The sequence below is a fragment of the Rhinolophus sinicus genome, linkage group LG03 (genome assembly GCF_036562045.2).
Source record: "Rhinolophus sinicus isolate RSC01 linkage group LG03, ASM3656204v1, whole genome shotgun sequence".
Taxonomy (NCBI): domain Eukaryota; kingdom Metazoa; phylum Chordata; class Mammalia; order Chiroptera; family Rhinolophidae; genus Rhinolophus; species Rhinolophus sinicus.
This window is the reverse complement of record NC_133753.1, coordinates 88,398,061-88,417,724: the sequence shown is the minus strand read 5'-3', so window position 1 is coordinate 88,417,724 and position 19,664 is coordinate 88,398,061. Positions and strand designations below refer to the sequence as shown.

The following is a 19,664-nucleotide window of genomic DNA, read 5'->3' as shown; positions in this document are numbered from 1 at the left end:
TGTATGTATTAAGTAGAGCTGCTATGTCTGCTGATTGGTAGAGTGGCCTAATGTTGTAAGTGTCTTAAGGAGCCCAATGGCACAGTCTCCCCAGTCACCTGAGCCCTGTTTGGTAGGTGTGTCCCTTGTATGTGTTGTGTGTGCCCTCTTGTTGCAGTTGAGCCTTGATTGCTGTGGGCACATCAATAGGAGGGATTGACCCTCAGGACAGTGAGAACTGTCCATGACTTAAGTGGAGTAGTTATTGTGCAGAGACTCACCATATGGAACAGGATTCACTTTTGTGGGACTCTGGTGCCTGCACAGTCTGCCCTTTGTGTGTGCCATTTGTGGAGGTGGTTGAGTGATGCTCTGGTGTAGTCTGAAGCTGGCCACTGGGTTTGTTGTTTCTGGGGCCTGGTGGGAAGGGCTTTGCTGCAAGGTCACCTGCTGCTTGTGCCCTGCCTGGGCCCATTTAGTATGACCTACAAAGTGATCTGCAGATGGTTGCCACTTGTGCTGGGATTACAGGTATCTGGGAGAGGCTAAGCTGCGAACCAAGTCTGGCAGTCACTAGTGCCATGTTCGGGCTGCTTAGCAAGTCATATGGGGCATGCCAAGGCCAGATGCTTGTTTTTTGAGGTTTGTGAACCTTTGAGAGATTGTTGTAAAGTCCACAGCATGAGCCAAGGCAGACCATTTGTACGGAAAAGTCACAAGAAGCACTTGGGTGTTACTGCAAGTTGGATGCAGTGAGGTCTCAGGGAATTACCAGGGTGAGGTGAACAGTGTTAGCCACATTGATGGAGACTCAGGAATGGTACTCGCCTGTGTATCCAGGCTGGGTGTAGGGAGGTCTCAACCAAGGAACAATGGATTTTGCTAGCACTTCTGTCTGGGAGAAAGTTGCTTCTCCAGCCCTTACCCTGCAGCCAGACAATTCAGCTCCTCCCCATATGTCCCTAGCACCTTTCAAGCTGCTGCCCTAGTACTGGAGTGCGGAGCGAGTGAGTCTGTCACAAAGTAAGTCTGTATGCAGGCCCTTTAAGAGGAGACATGTGCCCCAGCTACAATCTCTGCTGGTTTTCACAGTCAGAATTTATGGGGATTTCTTCACCAGCACTGGAACCCTGGAGTAGAAAGCCTGGTGTGGGGCTGGGACCCCTTGCTGGTCAGGGCCCCTCTGAAGTCAAGATATCCCTTCCAAATTTTAACCCCCATACATAGATGTGGGACCAGCTTGTTCCGCATCTCCACCCCTCCTACCAGTCCGACATGGCCTTTTCTGTATGTCCTTAATGATAGAACTTCTGTTTAACTAGACTTCAGGCAATTCTCAATGATGGTTGTTCTGTAGATTAGTTGTAATTTTGATGTGGTCATGAGAGGAGGCAAGCACAGCAAGATATGTATTCTGCCATCTTTACTGGAAGCTAATATGTGTTTCTTTGCTTTTTTGTGGTTTCTATTTATTAAACTTCTCATTTTGTTCATGTATTGTTTTCCTGATTCCATTTAGTTGTCTGTGTTCTCTTGCATTTCATTCAGTTCTTTAAGATGATTATTTGGAATTTTTGTCAGACACATTGTAGATCTCCAGATATTTGGGTTCAGTTAGTGGAATTTTATTTGTTTCCTTTCATGGTATCATATTTTCCTGGCTCTCTATAAGCCACATAGCCTGTGTGGTGCCTGTCCATTTGAAATAGTGAACACTTCTTTCAGTCCTTACAAGCTGCTTTTAGCAGATGAAGACCTTCTTCTATCTGTTCCCCAGGTTGGTGGAACTACCTCTAGAATTGCAGTCTTGCTGAGTTAGAGTTGGTTACGAGGCTATTGCTGAGTCTGCAGTTGGATCTGCAGTTGGCAGGCTTGTTTCCAGGGTCTTGGTTGAGTGTGGATCCTGTCTGGTCCCTGGGTGAATGGGACTCCCTCCAATACTTTGTTCTGGAGGGTGGCATTGGGACAAGTGTTCACTTCAGGGTCCACATTTGGGTCTTCAGACAGCAGTTCTATTACCTGTTGTGTAATAGTTGTGACTTCCACCAGGTCCTGGGGAAGGCTGCTGCCTGGTCACTGGATGGGTCCCTGGATGGACCATGGCTGACAGGGGCTGGAAACAACCTTAGGATTGTTTCAGGTTCCACAGCCAAAATTGTGGTATGAGTTGTTGAGTGACTTAGTATATCAATATATTAACTTCCAAATAATTGTGTGAATGAACAAAATTTAAGACAATTTTGGGTTGCCATATCTGATGTATAAAGTTCACCTACAAAGCATATAGTAATATATTAAAATCTTCTAGGTAAAATAAACATTTTTACATAGCTCATTTTAAAAATATTTACAAACTAGAATAATTTTAAACATGAAAACAAGGTGAAGGAGCTCAGAAAGCATGTCCTTTCAAAAGAATTCATAAGATAATACATTTAATGAAGAAAGATGAGGACACTCAACTATTAAAAGAAATGATGTGCAGAGGTAGTAGACGTAGTATTCTTCTAGAAAGATGTAGTATTCTTCTAGAATTCTTCTAGAATTCTTCTAGAAAGAATTATTAAGACTAAATTTTGGAGTTATCTAGATGCTGACTTTAGTTCAATTTAAATGATGAACCTAACTTTTTGGACACTGGACTTGTACTATAATATCCTCTTGATTGCCAGAGATTTTTCTAACAGTGGATAGATAGCCCTCTTCCAATTATGGGACAATAAGTATCTCTAAACTCAGTCATGAATTAGAATAGAAATCTATTCAAATTTGTGTTACGATGCTTTCTAAATGAAATATTCTACCATTTTATAGTTTTCCTTGATAAATATCTTAGTGTATCGTACATCAAGGGTTGTATCATTCACATCATTATTTTCTAGATGTAATGCCCAGAGATTAGTTTAGACCATACAGAAGATATTCCTGAGTTCTTCAGAAACAACATGACCTAAAAATAATTTTCTTCAAATAAACTTGCCAATCTTGAATACGATAGAAGGATCATTTATATCATCATAGATAGAATGTGCTTTGTTCTTCTGAAAAATGTGCAATATTGTGTATCAGTTAAGTTACAAATTTTATTGTTGTTTGCTTTATTTCCTTTTCTGTAAAAATAAACTGGAAACTAAAAAGTACTTAAGTAAAAATTACTTACAAAAAATCATGCCTTATGGAATACATCAGCAGTATTTCAACTCGTTAGAATTAAAATAAACTTAAAATTTATATTTACTTTCTAATCATGACAAATACTGAAACTTCAATAGCATTGTAAGTGGTAACCTTTCCCTTTTAATTTCTAAAAGTAATGCAGATGTAAAGTTGTCTAACACTTTATCATTTTATATCAATTGCGTTGTAATAAATACCAATTATCCCGAACCCTCAGTCCCAAATTCTAGTTTTCAACATTGTTTTTCTGACATAAAATTGGTACTGAGACAAAATGCAAAAGTAATTAGATTGCTTTTTCATATTGCTAATATATCATGTAATTGAATGATGGTTCAGAATATTTAAGACATCTTTGAGTTTGGAACCTATTATAGTATTATTTATTTACTGATAGCATTTTTTTCTCCTCTGTCTCCCCTTATAATTCTAACTAGCTTTATGGGATGAAATTGCCCTTCAATAATGACTGATATTTTTTCCATTGTTAAAAGTTTAGTATTCTCATTCTCTACCTTCTTAACTATGTGAAAACATTATAACATATGAACATTTGCTTTCTAAATATTCTGTGAACTGATCAATTTAAGTGAGGTGGCATTTCATCCCATTATTTAGTATAAATGTAACTAGTAAAGCAATTCATTAGCCCCTGTGATCATTTGTATTTAAAGTATATCATGCATATTGATCCCTCATGCATTTCTTTTTCTTGTTAAACTATAATCAAATAGATGATACTCACATTCATTTTGAGAGCTTAGATGAGTCTATTTTTCATTTCTATTGATGCCCATTTCTGGATTTCTTGTTGAACAATACAAATACATATACTGAATATACACTAAAACTTTAAGAAACTTGCATACCTTTTCTAATCATTTTAGGAATACAATTACATTAAATTACAACTACATGACAGCTTAACCAAAAATGATATACTACGCAAGAATGTAAATATTATGTAGTACTTTAAAATTTATGATTTGATTTTCATAATATTTTCATCTCTGATTAAATTCTATTGTTTTTCAGTGTAATTTACATTTTCTTTTCAAAGTTCTACTTACCTTATGTGTCAGGAGGCCAATGGCTTGATTCAATGAGCTGTTTTTCTATGATTATTGCATGAACATGAGGTCTGCATTTTTCTCTTAGTCCAGTCCATTGATACTAACTTAATCCAAGATATTTGTTAAGAGAAAATTTGAATGTACTTAATAATTAATTTAATATTGCTTATATTCTTTAATCCTCTATAAAAACTATTACAGCCACATATTAAAAGGGTGCCCCACAAATGTATACACATTTTAAGAAAGGAAAAAAATGTATTAATTGTAATACTCAATGTAAATTGATAACACAAGATGAATAGAAGTCACATTTGACTTCTGCAATTACAAGAGGTGCTCAAAGTGGTTGCAATCAGCGTCTGGACACTTCAAGCTGCGACTACTGCTTGAGTAAAGATAACATCTCTTAAAATGTGTATGCATTTTTTGGCACCCCTGGTATTATGACTTCTACTTTATGTGCATTTATCGACAATACTCGCATAAACTGAAAGTTTGAAATGTGTACCAAATTCCAAATGAGATGTATATATAATAACTCATCTACTCACAAATATATCTCATTTAAAGTTATATTAAACATACATAGACCAATTATTTTCCATGCCTCTAAGTGGCTAGAGGCATAAATGTATCCATTATACTTGAGCATTAATTGTTAATTTTATGTACTTTTATATAACCGGGCACATAACCCAAAACCTCTTGGAGCTAAGTATTTAAGGTCAGAAAAGGATGGATTAGGAGTAATTTCCTGCCATTAATTTTCATTCTTACACTTGCAAGATGGAATATTGTAGATTCTAAAATATTAGATACCTCTAGTATTATATATAGAAAGGATATGAATTAAGTAACTTAGAGGAATGTAACTTAGCCCCCTCAAAAAAATAATAACTAAGCCTATTTTGATATGGAATGTGAGAAGCTATGAAGTAGAAAAAGGGATGTCAATAGTATCTTAATCTTTCTTAGAGAAAACAATATATTTATCTCTGCAGACCAGGAAGAATCTCTGTCCTTTCCATATTGGGAGGGGCAGAGTTTATTTTATTTCTATTATTATTATCTTTCTATGTAAAAGCACATAATCAAAACTAATGCATAATTGAATGCAGCTCTTCCCCCTCACAGCTAAGAATCAGGTGGATGAAATGAGTAAGACTTTGAAGTAAAACATGTAAACTCCTTGTAAAACTTGCAGTATTTTAATGTTCTATTCAGAATTTCTAACCCTCTTATAGCAGATTCCATGCCTATTTAAAACTTGTCAGCACTGTAGATATTCTGATGAAATTACAATAAATGTCAGCGAAGAAGAATTTTAATAAGTCAAATAGTTTCTGAGTTAAGCATATTTTCATATCCGCCAGAATTTCACCACCTGCTCAAACTGTACATTCTTCTGTCTCAGAAAAAAGAATATTCATATTTTTCTAAGGGTGACAATTAAGCTAGTTCAGTATTGGAGTTGTTTAAAGCATCAGTTAGCATTTACCTAAGATTATCAAACCTTAACTTAGCCAAAATAGACAAGATGGCATAAAGGAGTGACTCAGGTGCTCTGGGAATATGCTGACCGTATTAATAATGGATCATGGTTGTCTCTGAATTTGATATTAGATAACTTTTCTTAATAACTCCTTATTTAATTTCTTCATGAATCTAAACAAGGGGAACATTTGTGTTAATGGGAGAAGACAGATAATTTAAAGTATATAGTCTTATGTACATATGTAAATATGTACTTGTCTAAATTCATTAGCCCTTAGAATAAATATTTTAAAGAGGAAAAAAGTCATCGATTACCAGAAAGTATTTGTAATATTTAGTAGATTAGATATAGAGAGTTGGTACTTTCTTATTTCCTTTTTGCCACTAATGTTTAAAATTAATGCTTTTTTAATTTATTTATTACCTACTGCTGCATAACAAATTACTCCAGAGTTTAGCAGTTTAAACAACATTTACTATATCACCATTTCTGACTTATTTGGAAGTGACTTAGCTGGGTGGTACTAGTTCAGGGTATCTTAGGAGGTTACAGTCTAGATATCAGCTGGGCCTGCACTCAACTGACGGCTTGACTAGCCTAGAGAATCCACTTCCAATACGATTTTCATATATGGTTGTTAAGAGGAAGCCCCTATTCCTCGGTGGCTCTGGGCACATGGTCACAATTCCACATCACGTGGGCCTCTCCATAAGGCTGCTTGAGTGTCCTCCTGATATCCCCAGAGTAATTCCTTAGAGCATAGGTGGCCATTAGAGACTTTGACTACATGGTCTTAGCACACATGGACATTTTTGCAATGCTCTTTTGATTACACCGATCTATCCTTTTTGACGTAGGAGAAGATTATAGAGGAATATAAGTACTAGGAGATGAGGTTAATTAAGATCCATATTGGAGACGCTGGTATTTAGCTTTAACTCTTCCACTGCGTTAATTGATTTCAAGGTGGTTTTTTTTTTTTTTTTTCAAAATGTGTCAAAAATACACAAAAAAACAAAAAGTTGATATTTTGACTATTTTATGCATTTAATAATAACAATTTCAGCTGCTTTGTGTATAAATGACATGACTTTATGTATGAAAATGTCAAGATTATTCATTCATATATATCTGACTGTTGTGGCAAAAGGGTTAAACTATAATCAAGGAAGGTTGTAAATGAAATTATTGCTATTTTATATACATGCACATTTTAAGAAAGTTTCCCCAGTAGAAGTTGCTGAGATTGGTTTTTAAAAACTTTCAAAATACCCTTTTAAAAGTTATTTCTTATTTTTCTTAATTAAAAATGTTCATTGAAGGCAAGAGAGTTATTTCAGAAGTTTGACTCATTTTCTCCTTTATGGGGAATGTTTTTATCCACTATTTCACATATGCCACACTCTTCTGGTATTTGAATAATTTTCATCTTTCTGGGCCTCATTCATGCTTTGTCTAAAATTGACTACAAAATCATTGAAAACTCTACCCTTCTCTAACAATTCTAATCATCAGTGCAAATGCATTAGGTATTTTTTCATCATTAGCAAATGACTTATATGTGTAAAGTGCTTTTTCCTAAGAAGAATACAGTTTTCTTGAATGGACAACACCTTATATTCTTTTCTTTTAATTCCTCAATATATCACTCAGGATAAGCCTGAGCACAAAATCATATTTATGCGTTGAATTATATATACAAAAGTATATATTGAGGTACATATGTATTGAGGTCAGAAACCCATCAGTGATGCTCTGTATCAGAAGGACTCCAACTTATTTGCTCCTTGATGGAAAGAGAGAGTCTTCAGATGAGTGATAACTGCTGCCAGAGCTCTTTAGCCTACATTATTCCATTGTCTACCATTAATTCATGATGACTTTCCTGAAAAAAAAAATCCTCTTGATCACAATAACTTAGAAAAATAAAATTCTTGAAAATATTTTACATATTCTGCTTATATAATACATAAAACTACTCAGCAGTCAGTTTTATTATCTTGCTTAAAGATTTCTTTTAAATTTGAGCTGCTATTTTCAAGAAACCTTCATCCTGGAGATTGTGTCATAACTCAATTAGAACTGACAGGTCATTTCAAATTCCACTTTTACTTTAACAAATTACTGTACCAAATTTCCTTCAGGCTGTACTTTGATTGTTAATTAGCACACATATCATGTAGCTAAAGGAAGATAGGCATTTTATGGCAAGGGTTTTTCTCCTAATTAAGTGCAACGGCTTATTCATTTCCAGTGACTTTGAGGTTAACTTTTAAAAATCATGTTTAACACCTTCTTTATTTTTCTTAGTTGTAGGACACAGACTTCTGTGGTTTCATCTGTAACCAGTGGTGAGTATTATTACCACTTTATATTCTAGTAATGGTTCTGATTTAGAAAGACAGCTTCCCTCCGTTTAGTTATTGTTTACTCTTTGTTAAACTGAGCAAACTTGGTTGCCAAGTATGTAAAAGTGTACAATGCTGTGTAATCAATAGATTTTTTGAATTATGAAAAACATCAGAACCCTCCGAGCCATGTGTTGGAAAAGATAGGTTACAAGCATTGAATACATACTGTAGGAACTTAGGGAGCTTCCATTAATTTATCAGTAATGGATGTATTCTACACCAGTTTGAGCTCCAAAGTATGTTTACAGACGGTTTTCAGTCTCACTTTTCCTGTCATATTCTCCTCTCCTACCTGGCTTTCCCCTTCCTATGACAACTCAAAAAGACACCTAAATTCTGACTGCTGTTTTAAAAATGAGTCATGATTGCTCATACATTTAATCTTGTGATGTGTCACCTGACTTGGAGACAGCTGACCAAACAGCTCAAGAAATCCTTCTCTGGTGGCACTGCCACTTCTGTCATCTCTAGCACACACTGTTTCTCATTCAGGCAATGAGGCTGCAGCAGTCTCTTCAAGACACAAACAACTACTGTAAATAACCACCAGGTCTATAGTCTTTCAAAGTACGAGGGAAAGAAAATCATTGTTCCCACCAGCCATGTAGTGGAATAATCATGTTTCCTATAAAACCTGGCCTGACATTTCAACCTAGTTGCTATTTAAGCTTAAAAACTCCCAGAGGAAGTTTGTTCTATGTTAGACTCCAGTGTCAACCATATCACAGATGGAAATTCATGTTCACAAGTGTTACTGTGTTTCTGCAGGATCTAGTCCACAAGTTTCATTTGTTGTTATATCATGATTTCACATCAGGGGACTCATTGCTCTACTGACCAGTGTGGTTCACTTTCACATGGTTAAAGAAATACAGGTTTCAGGAGAAAGGTAATGAGCGCTTTGTTCTTGCTCTTTTAGAAAGCATTGTGGCGCTTTATAAATAATGGTCTCCACTACTCCTCAGCAATCATAAGTATCTGATGTATTTTTCATGCAGAGAAAACTAAGTCCCTCCTCAGCATACAAACTGATACATATCTGAAAACATGCATATGGATGTGTCCTTGCATCAGTGCCTCAGTGTGTGTGTGTGTGTGTGTGTGTGTAGTATTTTTTTTTTTTTTTAACTGCATTCTTCAATAAAAATTCTAGGTACAAACTGGAAACAAATTAAAATACAACTGCCAACAGGGATAACTTGAAAAAGCAGATAAAAGTAAGAGTTTTAATCTCTCTATTGTGTATTGATCGCACTCTAGATACAACACTATTTATAGGCAAAAATAAAAATAAGAATAACAAAGAAACAACTTGTATAACTGTATGTTTTAAGAGACCAAAGTAATGTCTTATGAATTCTCCTAGAAATTGACATATGATCACTTTCTTTATAAGATGGTAAAATGTTAAACCAAGTGCTCATGAGAACAAATTGTCCTATAGTTTACCTCTACTGCTATCAGTTTATCCTCCCATGCCTTTGTTATGCATTTATTGACAACAGAAACCTGTTAACTTTTGGTATCATGGATTTCAGATCATTTTACTTCAGGGGTTGCTCACTGATGCTATTTTCAATTTGCAGTCTAGTGGTGGGCTTAATGAACGACTTAAAATACAGCAGTTTTCCATCAATAAGTTTATCTGCCTTATAACAAAGTCTAAAAAACATGTTGTTGGCTTCTAGGTATCGTAAGCAAAACACAACTGGTTTATTTCAACATTTCAAACAATGTTTATAAAATAACACAAATTGCATCTCTCAGTAGTCAGACTGCCACACATCTATGTTTATGATCAACCAATTACATTTAAACTAATACATTCAATAATTAGTATCTTGATAGTGATAACATTTGATTAGTGCTAGGAACTACTTAGAAATTTAATGTTTAATGGGATGCTATAATTATAATATAAAATTGAAAACCAATGAAACACAATGATAAGATAAATTACAAGAGTGGTATTATAAATTATTTGCCTATTACACCCAGTGGACAGACTATGTGAACAAACTGATGAGTATATAATCTTATTATATAAGACAGACTTTAAACAGAAAGGTCACCTCATAGCTTTTCTAGGTAATTCTGTCATTTTAATGGTTCAAATAAATCATCATTTATAAATCTTTTCAGTATTTAATTTCCTGAACATTCTGAATATAAAAAAGCATAAAGCTAATGAAATAGCCTCTGTGTGGATTTATTTGTATACATGGAGAGTGTCTACTCTCTTATCCTTAGACAAGGACTTCCATCTAAGAAGTGATATCACCTGACAGGAATGAAGAAGCAATAAATCACAATTCAATTTGCAATTGTTCTAGTCCCTTTGACAATGGCCAATGAAATCTCCAAGGATTAATTTCAGTTTAGTACCAAAATGTAATCTAATATTGGTACTATTTATTTTCATAACTTTTATGCTGTTGTCTTGTTTTTTCAATAATTTATTTAAATGAGGTATGAAATAGATATTATAAAATGCATAGATAAGCCAGTGAGTTTTGAAAAATGCATACAGCCATGTAACATACATCCTTAGCAAGGAGTAGAATTTTGATTGTTTGTTTATGGCCCTTGCAGTCGATTCTCTGTACTGTGAACTCCCAGGTATGATTTCTATCATCATAGATTTGTATTGTCTGCTCTCAACTTCATAATAATGGAGTTAGATAGTCTGTATGCTACTACTTTTCAGTTAGATAGTACTGTATGCTTTCTTGTATGCTACTACTATTTCTTACAAAAATAGCTTTCAGCAATATCTCTGCATCCATATTGTTGCATCAATCAATACTTTGTTCCTTTTTATTGCTGAGTAGTAATCTATGTTAATAATGTGCCAGAGGTTATCCATTCTTCTGTTGATGGACACCTATTTTTGGTTACTTATAGGTTTTGCCTATTAGAAAAACAGCTGCTATGAAAATTCTATTTAAATATATATATTTTTTTTTGTGGTACAGTTTTTATTTCTCTTGGATAAATAACTAGAAATGAAATTCATGGGAAAAATTTTAAGGCCCGAGTGTGAAATATATAATACTATTGTTTTTCGTACTGTTTAAGTGAATTGACAGGTAAACTTGAGGGCGTAAAAGTAATTTATGATTGAATATAAAAACCTATCATTCTTCCGAAAGTGGACTTGGCTCTATGCTGGATTTAACCCAATATCTTTTCACTTTGTGACTGTACAAGAAATAGCCTTGTATCTTAAATATAAATAAACAAATAACAAACGATGCTCAGAGCTGAAGAACAGTGATGAAGAATAAAATGTAAACAGCTAATGCAGAGGAGAAGACATGGGAATGTATGTCAGAAGCCTAATTATTAAAATATGATTCTAAATTCAAAGTCCAAGGACTTTATTAATTGGACTAGCTTCTTGCAGTGCAAAGTAAATACATATAAAACTAAATCTCCAAATCATTATTATAGAACATTTATTTAATCATTTTTGAAAACTGCAAGTATTAAAATAGTTAAATTTTAATGAGTTTTTGGAAAATGTGGTTGTCTGCATTTTTGATTGTTTACTTATTTGCATTTAATATGAAGTTTTATTCTTGAACTGTGAGGTAAATATGGTGGATTGTCTTTCTCAAGTTCCATTCCTCTTTCCTTTCTTAGAGAAGTTGGAAACCTACAACTTTACTTCTCATATTCCCTTGCAGCTTTGGTTCTGGATTTAAAAAAAAAAATAATAATAATAATCCACAACTTAGGAACATGTGCATAAGGTTTGGAAGATAAAAACTAAGCAGAGGCCAATATACTGGTTATTTTTGTCCTTTTTGGTGGCAAACAGTGTTGGAGCCATTTCAAGACTTTTGGTAGCCATCATTCAGGTCTCTTCATCCAGTTTGCACTGTGTGAAGAGAGCTGTGGCATCAGTAGTGGCAGCTTCTTGCTTCTGAATTTTCATTTCTTTAATTTCATTTTCAGGGGTATATTCTTGAAGTCTGGCTCTAATTCTCAGAAGGAGTAGGAAAGTGCTGTGGTATCTGGGAGTTATTCCTCATTGGTATCCATTATGATTTGTGACAGTATCTATTTAAAACTACGTCTGTAGAGTTGTTTCTGTTTCCTGTAGTTGATTTGGCTGATGCCAGAAATGGATGTAAAAACAGATGCTCAAGGATGGAAATCTGTATTTTGTTTTGTTTTGTTTTGTTTACCTGACCTTCTTGGATATGCATTTACCTGGCAGCTACATTTGGAGGATGACAGTTGTATAGTCCATGGAAAGCAGTGGCAAAAAGTACGAAGGAAGACATGGCTGCTGTGAATAGAGTAATGGCTACAATAGAGTATCATGGTGAAGAGAAGGAAATGTAAGAACTCGGAGATGGGCCAGTTACTTCTGACAATATTCAAAAGCTTAAAGAAAGATAGTTACAAGCTCTGTCCTTTTAATTCACAGATCCAGGTACAATTTTTATATACTTAGTAGCGCTAGGACCAATAAAAGCAAAAATCAGGTGCGGAGTTTTATCCTATTATTGAATCAATACATTTGCTGTTCTCTTACGTGAAGGCTGGAGCATTGATTGGAAAGGAGTGGAGCTTCAGGATTGGAATGGGTCATTTAAGTGGATTTATCTGGATATTACTTCTGTGTATTCCTAACCTGTGAGCCTCTCCTGATTGCTGTTCATGCTTTGGGGGAAACATTTTAATCACTCACCTGAGACTATTGCCTTGGAATAAAATACCAACTCCCATTACAACAACACTCCTACTACCTCACAGCCTCTAGGCAGATAAGTAGATTCTGATAGCAGTTCACCCAGGGGACAAATAAAAGTAAGATCAAGTTAAATACACTAGATGACAAATACTACATTATTTTCACCATTCATAATGGCAAAACAACCTGAGCAATTTATTTGGAAATGTATTCTAAGTGAAGGACAAGGAAGAAAATAATAGATTAGATCAGGACAACTTAATCAATATGGCTTGCAATATACTACTCAGAACAGCCAAGAGTAGTTCAGTTTGTTTAGTTGTTTGACTAAAACCCAGTCTTTGATGTAAACGACACTAAATTAATATGAAACACCAGACATTTAATGGTAAAATGTACAGGTGTAACTGGTTACCGACTCTAAAACCATGCTTGTCTTTGTGGAAATATAATGCCACTGTGTACTACCAGAGCTAGGGCTTATAGTCAGATGTTAAGCGTTTTGGCATGAGTCATTTTCAGAGCAGATTCAGTAGTTGATTATGAAACCTACTCCCTACTCCTGCTACATTGCTTCTCACCCTCATCCTATCACCATGGTCTCATGAGGGGTTTTCTATGATCAGTTAACTGAGGAAAACAACATTTTAGTTTGCGTAACAGGGGTTCTGCATGATAAGCAGACACCAGCTAAAAGTGGAGCACTGCAGAATTAAAACTCTGGTTTGTGAGAACAAGTGACTGAATTTCAGTGAGTAAGAGAGAAGCAATGGGCTGATGAGCATGGATTGTATTATATTGCTTTTGCTCAGTGTCCCAGCTACCAGTAGCATCTAGAATACTAGAATGGCCTTCCAAAAAATGTAGAGGCCATGTAGCAAAGGAATGGAGATAGGCATGGCATTTTTTCACATCTAGTAACCCACTCATAAACCATTTTATTCCTTTTCATAAAACAATGGACATTGACAGTTTAAGTTTTCTTTTTCATTTGTTTTGTTTTATAACAGCTTTATTGAGATATAATGATAAACAAAGAATTGCACATATTTAGTGTATATAATTTGATGAGTTTGGACATAGACAAACACCTATAATCCCATCATCACAATCAAAGCAATAGACATATCTAACATTGCCCAGTTTCCTTGTGTCTATTTTTGTGTGTGTGTGGTAAAATCACTTAACATGAGGTCTACCCTCTTAAGAAATTTTGAAATGCAAAATACCATTTTTTAAAAACTATATGCACTATATGTTGTATAAGCAGATCTCTACAACTTACTCATCTAGTGTAACTAAAGCTTTGTACCCACTGAACAGCTATTCCCCATTTTCCCCACCATTCCAACTCATGACAACTACCATTGTATTCTCTTCTATGAGTTTGACTATTTTAACTATTTTGACTTCATTTAAGTGGAAGAATGCATTTTTCCTTCTGTGACTGGCTAATTTTGCTTGGCATAATATCCTCCAAGTTAATCCATATTGCTATAAATAACACAATTTCCTTCTTTCTTAAGGTTCAGTAAGTATATAACACTTTTTCTTTATTCATCTGTTGATGAGCACTTGAGTTGTTTCCATATCTTGGCTACTATGAATAATACCACAACGAACATGAGAGAGCAGTTGTCTCTTTCAGATCCTGGTTTGATATACACCCAGAAGTGGGATTGCTGGATTAAAACAGGTATAGGAAAACGTACTGAACATCATTAATTATCAGAAAAATGCAAGTCAAAATGACAATGAGATATCATCTCACACCTGTTAAGATGGCTATTTTATATATATATATATATATATATATATATATATATATATATATACACACACACATATACATACATATATATACATATACCCCAAATGTTGAGGATGTGGAGTAATTGGAAATCTTGAACACTGCTGGTGGGAATGTAAAATAGTACAGCAGTTATAGAAAACAGTATGAGGTCCCTCAAAATATTCAAAATAGAGAGTTTAGCAGTCTTAGTTTCTAGATGCTGTGAACTGAATTGTGTCTCCCCAAAATTCACATGTTGAAGCCCAGATCCCCAATGTTATTTGGGTATTGAGCTTTTAGGAGGAGATTAGACTTTGGAGAAGTTTATGAGTCTGGGGCCCTCATGATGGGGTTAATGCGCTTATAAGAAGAGATACCAGACTTGCTTTCTGTCTTACTCTGTCATGTGAATACACAGCAAGATGATGACTATCTACAAGTGAAGAAGGGAGCCCTCATTGGAAACCAACCATGTTGGCACCCCTGATTGTATACTTCCTGCCTCCAGGACTGTGAGAAAATAAATTGCTGATGTTTAAGCCACCTGATCAATGACATTTTGTTATGGCAGCCAAGGAGCCTTAAGACACTATCCATATTGTCTTTCTTGCTTGATGTATGTATAAATCAAGCCAAAAGGCTATATATCTATATCTATATCTATATCTATCTATCTCTATTTCTATCTCTCTATATATATTACATATCTTTTCACCTCTTATTTTATATGTACTGGTGATAGTAAATGTGAACATCTATTACACTTTCTAGGTTACAGTGTATCAAGGTTTTACTAGATTGTGACAGTTATTGAGGACAAATGAGTACTACTAAAACCTATTGCTGAAATTCTCTGACCTCTTTCGGTGAGAATCCGTTTTGGTAACAGCAAAGCCTTCTTCATTCTCATTTTCTGATCCTTTGCCCATAACTACGAGGTTGGGGCACACAATTATTTCAGTCGCCTCAGAAGTAGTATGAGTCTTATGAGTCCATTTTCTGTTGCTTAGAGGGACATATTTGAAATTCCAACCTAAACCTCTTCCTTCTGACCTTGGAAAGATGTTATATGCTTAGGGAATAAAGACATGTTTCCTGCTTAAAATTTTTGATTTTCTGCTTTGAACCATGACTGAAAAGTTAAATGTGCTCATTTTGAAGAATTTGACACAAAAAAATACATGTACAAAGAAAGAAATTGAAATCACTCAAAATTTTACTATCAATGGATATCTAGAGATGAATAATCATTATTGAGAATATTTTGTATAAATGTCCACATCACTTTAAGTGTACTTTTAATATTTTCAACAAAAATTAGAGTCTAGGTTAAATGCTGGTAAGTACCACATCAGTACTTCAAAAAGACTGATATACTCTCTGCTTTTAGGACAAGAATTCTGTAAGAAATATGTCAGTTAAAGTTTTTTAAACTAAAATGTGATTGCAAAAGTTTAGAACACGAAAATTACTTTTACGTTTTTTCTACTTTTCCCTTTTTATTCTCTCCTTACTGGTCAAAAACTTTGCCTTTTTTTTCTTGATACCCTTCTTTTGCTTCTTTCATGAATACAGTTATCTTCCTTTTCTAATCTCTCCTGTCTTATGAGACACTTTAAATCTTCATTTCCATTTTTTATTCTTTTTTCCTGAGCTGACACAGCTTATCTCTTTTATCACATTTTTCAGTCTCTATGGAGCCATAAGAAACTAAGCCAACTATAAATCTTCAATACACAAAGTAAAAAAGAAAATATGACACTTTTTGTGTCCTAGGTAAGTCAATGTCAGGATTAGAATTTCTGCAGAACATTCCTAAAATAATTATAGCAAAACTCCAGGCATTTTAATATTTTCATGTATTAATACTAAAGAAATTCTAGATAGAGAGTAACAAAAGCAAGAAATTCTGACTTTCTTCTGTATCCTCAGAACTTTTTATTAATATAAGTACTGAAAACATGCAACCACATTAATAAACCTATTAAATAAACAAATAGTGTTCTATTTATTTTCAAAATTTTAAAACTATAAAATATATACCACTTCACCCATGCCGCAAATTTTTGTACAATATTGATTGAGAGTGTGATAGTGATGAGATAGCTATAAATTGAACGTATTTATTTAAAAACATCAGAACTTCTACTAAAAAAAATTTCATTTGGACCTGACAGTATGTATACCAAGGAAATAATTACAATCAGAATATATTAAACGTTTGCATTTTAAGTGCAGTTTAGCACTTAACAAATTCCTTGCATTCTAAATATAAGTAGCAACATTTTCAGAATAATTCAGTTATTGACTTAGTTACTTTCTTTAGTAACTCTGTAACAATTTATCTTTTAAATTTTAGTTCTTCTTAATATTTATTTTATTATATACATAAAATTTGACTACTTTGTCATCACATTTAGAAAACAGATTTGTTTGATGTTAAATATATCAGTGGCACACCAATTTATTTATTTAAAATTCAGTCATAACTTTGAACCTGAAATTGATATTTTATTATTTTGCTTTTGTGGAATCATTTAGATGTCTTTTTAAGGAATACCATTAAATAGTTTTTATTTACATTAATTCGAATCATGCACTTTATTCCAAGATTTATATTTGAAGGTAGGCCATTCAAAATACCTTGGGTATGAAATCATATCTTATAAAACATGAGCCATCTTTTTTCTATACCACTTAGCTATTTTAGGGTTTCACCACGTATATATTTATGCAGTTATTATTTGTTAGTAATTGTGCTAATTTGTGAAATGACAAAATTAGAAAATTGTGGTCTCTGAGTTAAAAGATATCATAATCCAAACCTCGATAACAAACATTCAATATAGTACAGCAAATATTATCTAATATATTTCTATATTTCTTGTTGAAAGTTTATTTCCAAATGGAAAGGCAATGAAAATGTCACATATTCTCCATATTCCTTAAAAGAAAAAAAGTGTCCTCAATGTGTGAGTTGGTGTAAACCCATAAAGAAGCACCACTAAAATGTTATATATGAAGGGAGAGGGGAGTAGGGGACTATCTTTTTATGATTCTTAAGATGGTTAGTATACTAGATTGCTAGTGCTACCATAACAAAATACTACACAGTGGGAGGCTTAAACAATAGACATTTATTTTCTGACAGTTGTGGAAGCTGGAAGTCCAAGATCAATTTGTTTACAGATTTGGTTTCTCCTGAAACCTCTCTCCTTCGCTTGCTGATGGCTGCCTCCTACCTGTGTCAGTTTTATTGTGCACTCACACCCCTGGTGTCTCTTCCTCTTCTTATAAGGATGTCAGGCCTGTTGGATTAGAGCCAACCTTTATGATCTCTTAATTACCTCCCTAAAGGCCCTGTCTCCTCCAGTCACATCAGAGATTGGGGCTTTGCTGGGAAAGGCAGATCATGAGCATGCACGCAGCCACATAAGAAGGGGCCTTGGACCTAGAGTATTTCCTTAGAGCTAAAAAGCCCACACAACCTGTTTCGGGCTTATCACCTGTGTGGGAATATCTTTCTCTATTTCAGACTCAGTGTGTGCTCCTTTATTCTGCTTTGTTCTGGCTCACCTCCAGCATTTAGTATTTTTAACTCCATGGGAGACATAAGAGGGTCCTTCGGCTGCAGCATAAGAGGGATGTTAGTAGGCCAATTGCTCTTTGTCACCTGCTGGGGAAATCTGCTAGTCTTGGGGACCCAACACACTATTGGAATTTATTTTACCCCATCCCCTCTTTATGTGAGTATAACATAGTTCCACCCAATGTTTGACTGTGTTGTGTTTTCCTTGGCAACTCCGATGCCAAGATGCAGTGGACAAGTGTTTGGACTTCTATTTCTGGTGGCTGGCATTGTGATAATCATTGCTGTCCTCCAAGTAGTTGGAGTCCACCTCTGACGTTGACAATGGGTGCATGTTGTTTCTGCCCAACAGGTGTCAACATTTGAATTTTGGAAAAGACACAATTCAGTCCATAATGTGTCTTAAATAAGTTGGAAGTAATTTATTAAGTAAGCAGATATGTTGTGCTTACTAGGTGTCAGGCACTATTGTGTGTTAAACAAATATTAACATTGAATCCTCAGAATAGCTTTAGAGGGTGGGGACTATTATCATCTCCATTTTACATACAAGGAAACCAAAGCACAAAAAGTTTCAGTAATTTGTCCAAGGTCACACAACATAACCAGAGTGCAGAACTAGGTTGTCTGGCTCCCGAGTCTTTGTTCTCAACTGTTATGTGAGGCTGCTTATCTAATTCAAGGATATGAGCGCTAATTGTCTTAAACATTGGGAAAATGAAACAGACACCCTGACCCCAGGAAAAGGCCGTAGGTAGCTCTGAGCAGCAGCAGTAAGACCATGAAGTAACGTGGGGAAAATGTGGAACCCAGTGGCTCATGGAGCAATCAAAGCTGACTTAGGAAAGAATTATATAGGAATAATCTTTGGAAATGATTTCCCCACCTCCTAATCAAGAATGAAAATTTGGATCTGTTCCTAGAAAGGCCCAGTTACTTGGAAGCTTGGCAGGCTGTCCTCTGCCAGCATCCACAGCCTCGGGCTGGCGTCCTGCACTTGGTGTGCTGACCATGTAGCCGTAATACGTATGAACCCTGTAATATATGCCTATCAGTGAAAGACGAGCTACCAGGTATCTACTGATAACTTCTTCAACATTAAGTTGTTGGGATTTTTGTTTTGTTTTGTTTTGTATACTGTTTACCTTTTGAGAGGTAGAACCGTTCCAAATGCTCTTTTTGTGTTTCTGACAGTTTTGCTGATTGGGGCAGAACATTTAAGCTGTGGTTTGGTGGATTTTAGATTTTTTTAAAAGGTGACTGTCTGCACTATCTTCCAAACCTTGGGTTTCACCATCTAATTCTTTTGGCGTTCAAACAATTAAAAGCTTTTTATCTTGGTTTACACAAGTTTTCTTTCTCTTCCTTTTGTAATGATGAAGATATTATATCTGGTTTGCAGTCCAAATGTAGAAAAAGTGAACTGACCCACAAACTTTG

At 34.8% G+C, this 19,664-nt stretch overlaps 1 pseudogene; it reads right to left on the bottom strand.

The window, feature by feature from the left end:
• Nucleotides 1–19,237, bottom strand: part of LOC109458478 (rho GTPase-activating protein 17) — a 93,424-nt pseudogene extending 74,187 nt beyond the window's left edge.
• Between the last annotated feature and the right edge of the window lie 427 nt (nt 19,238–19,664).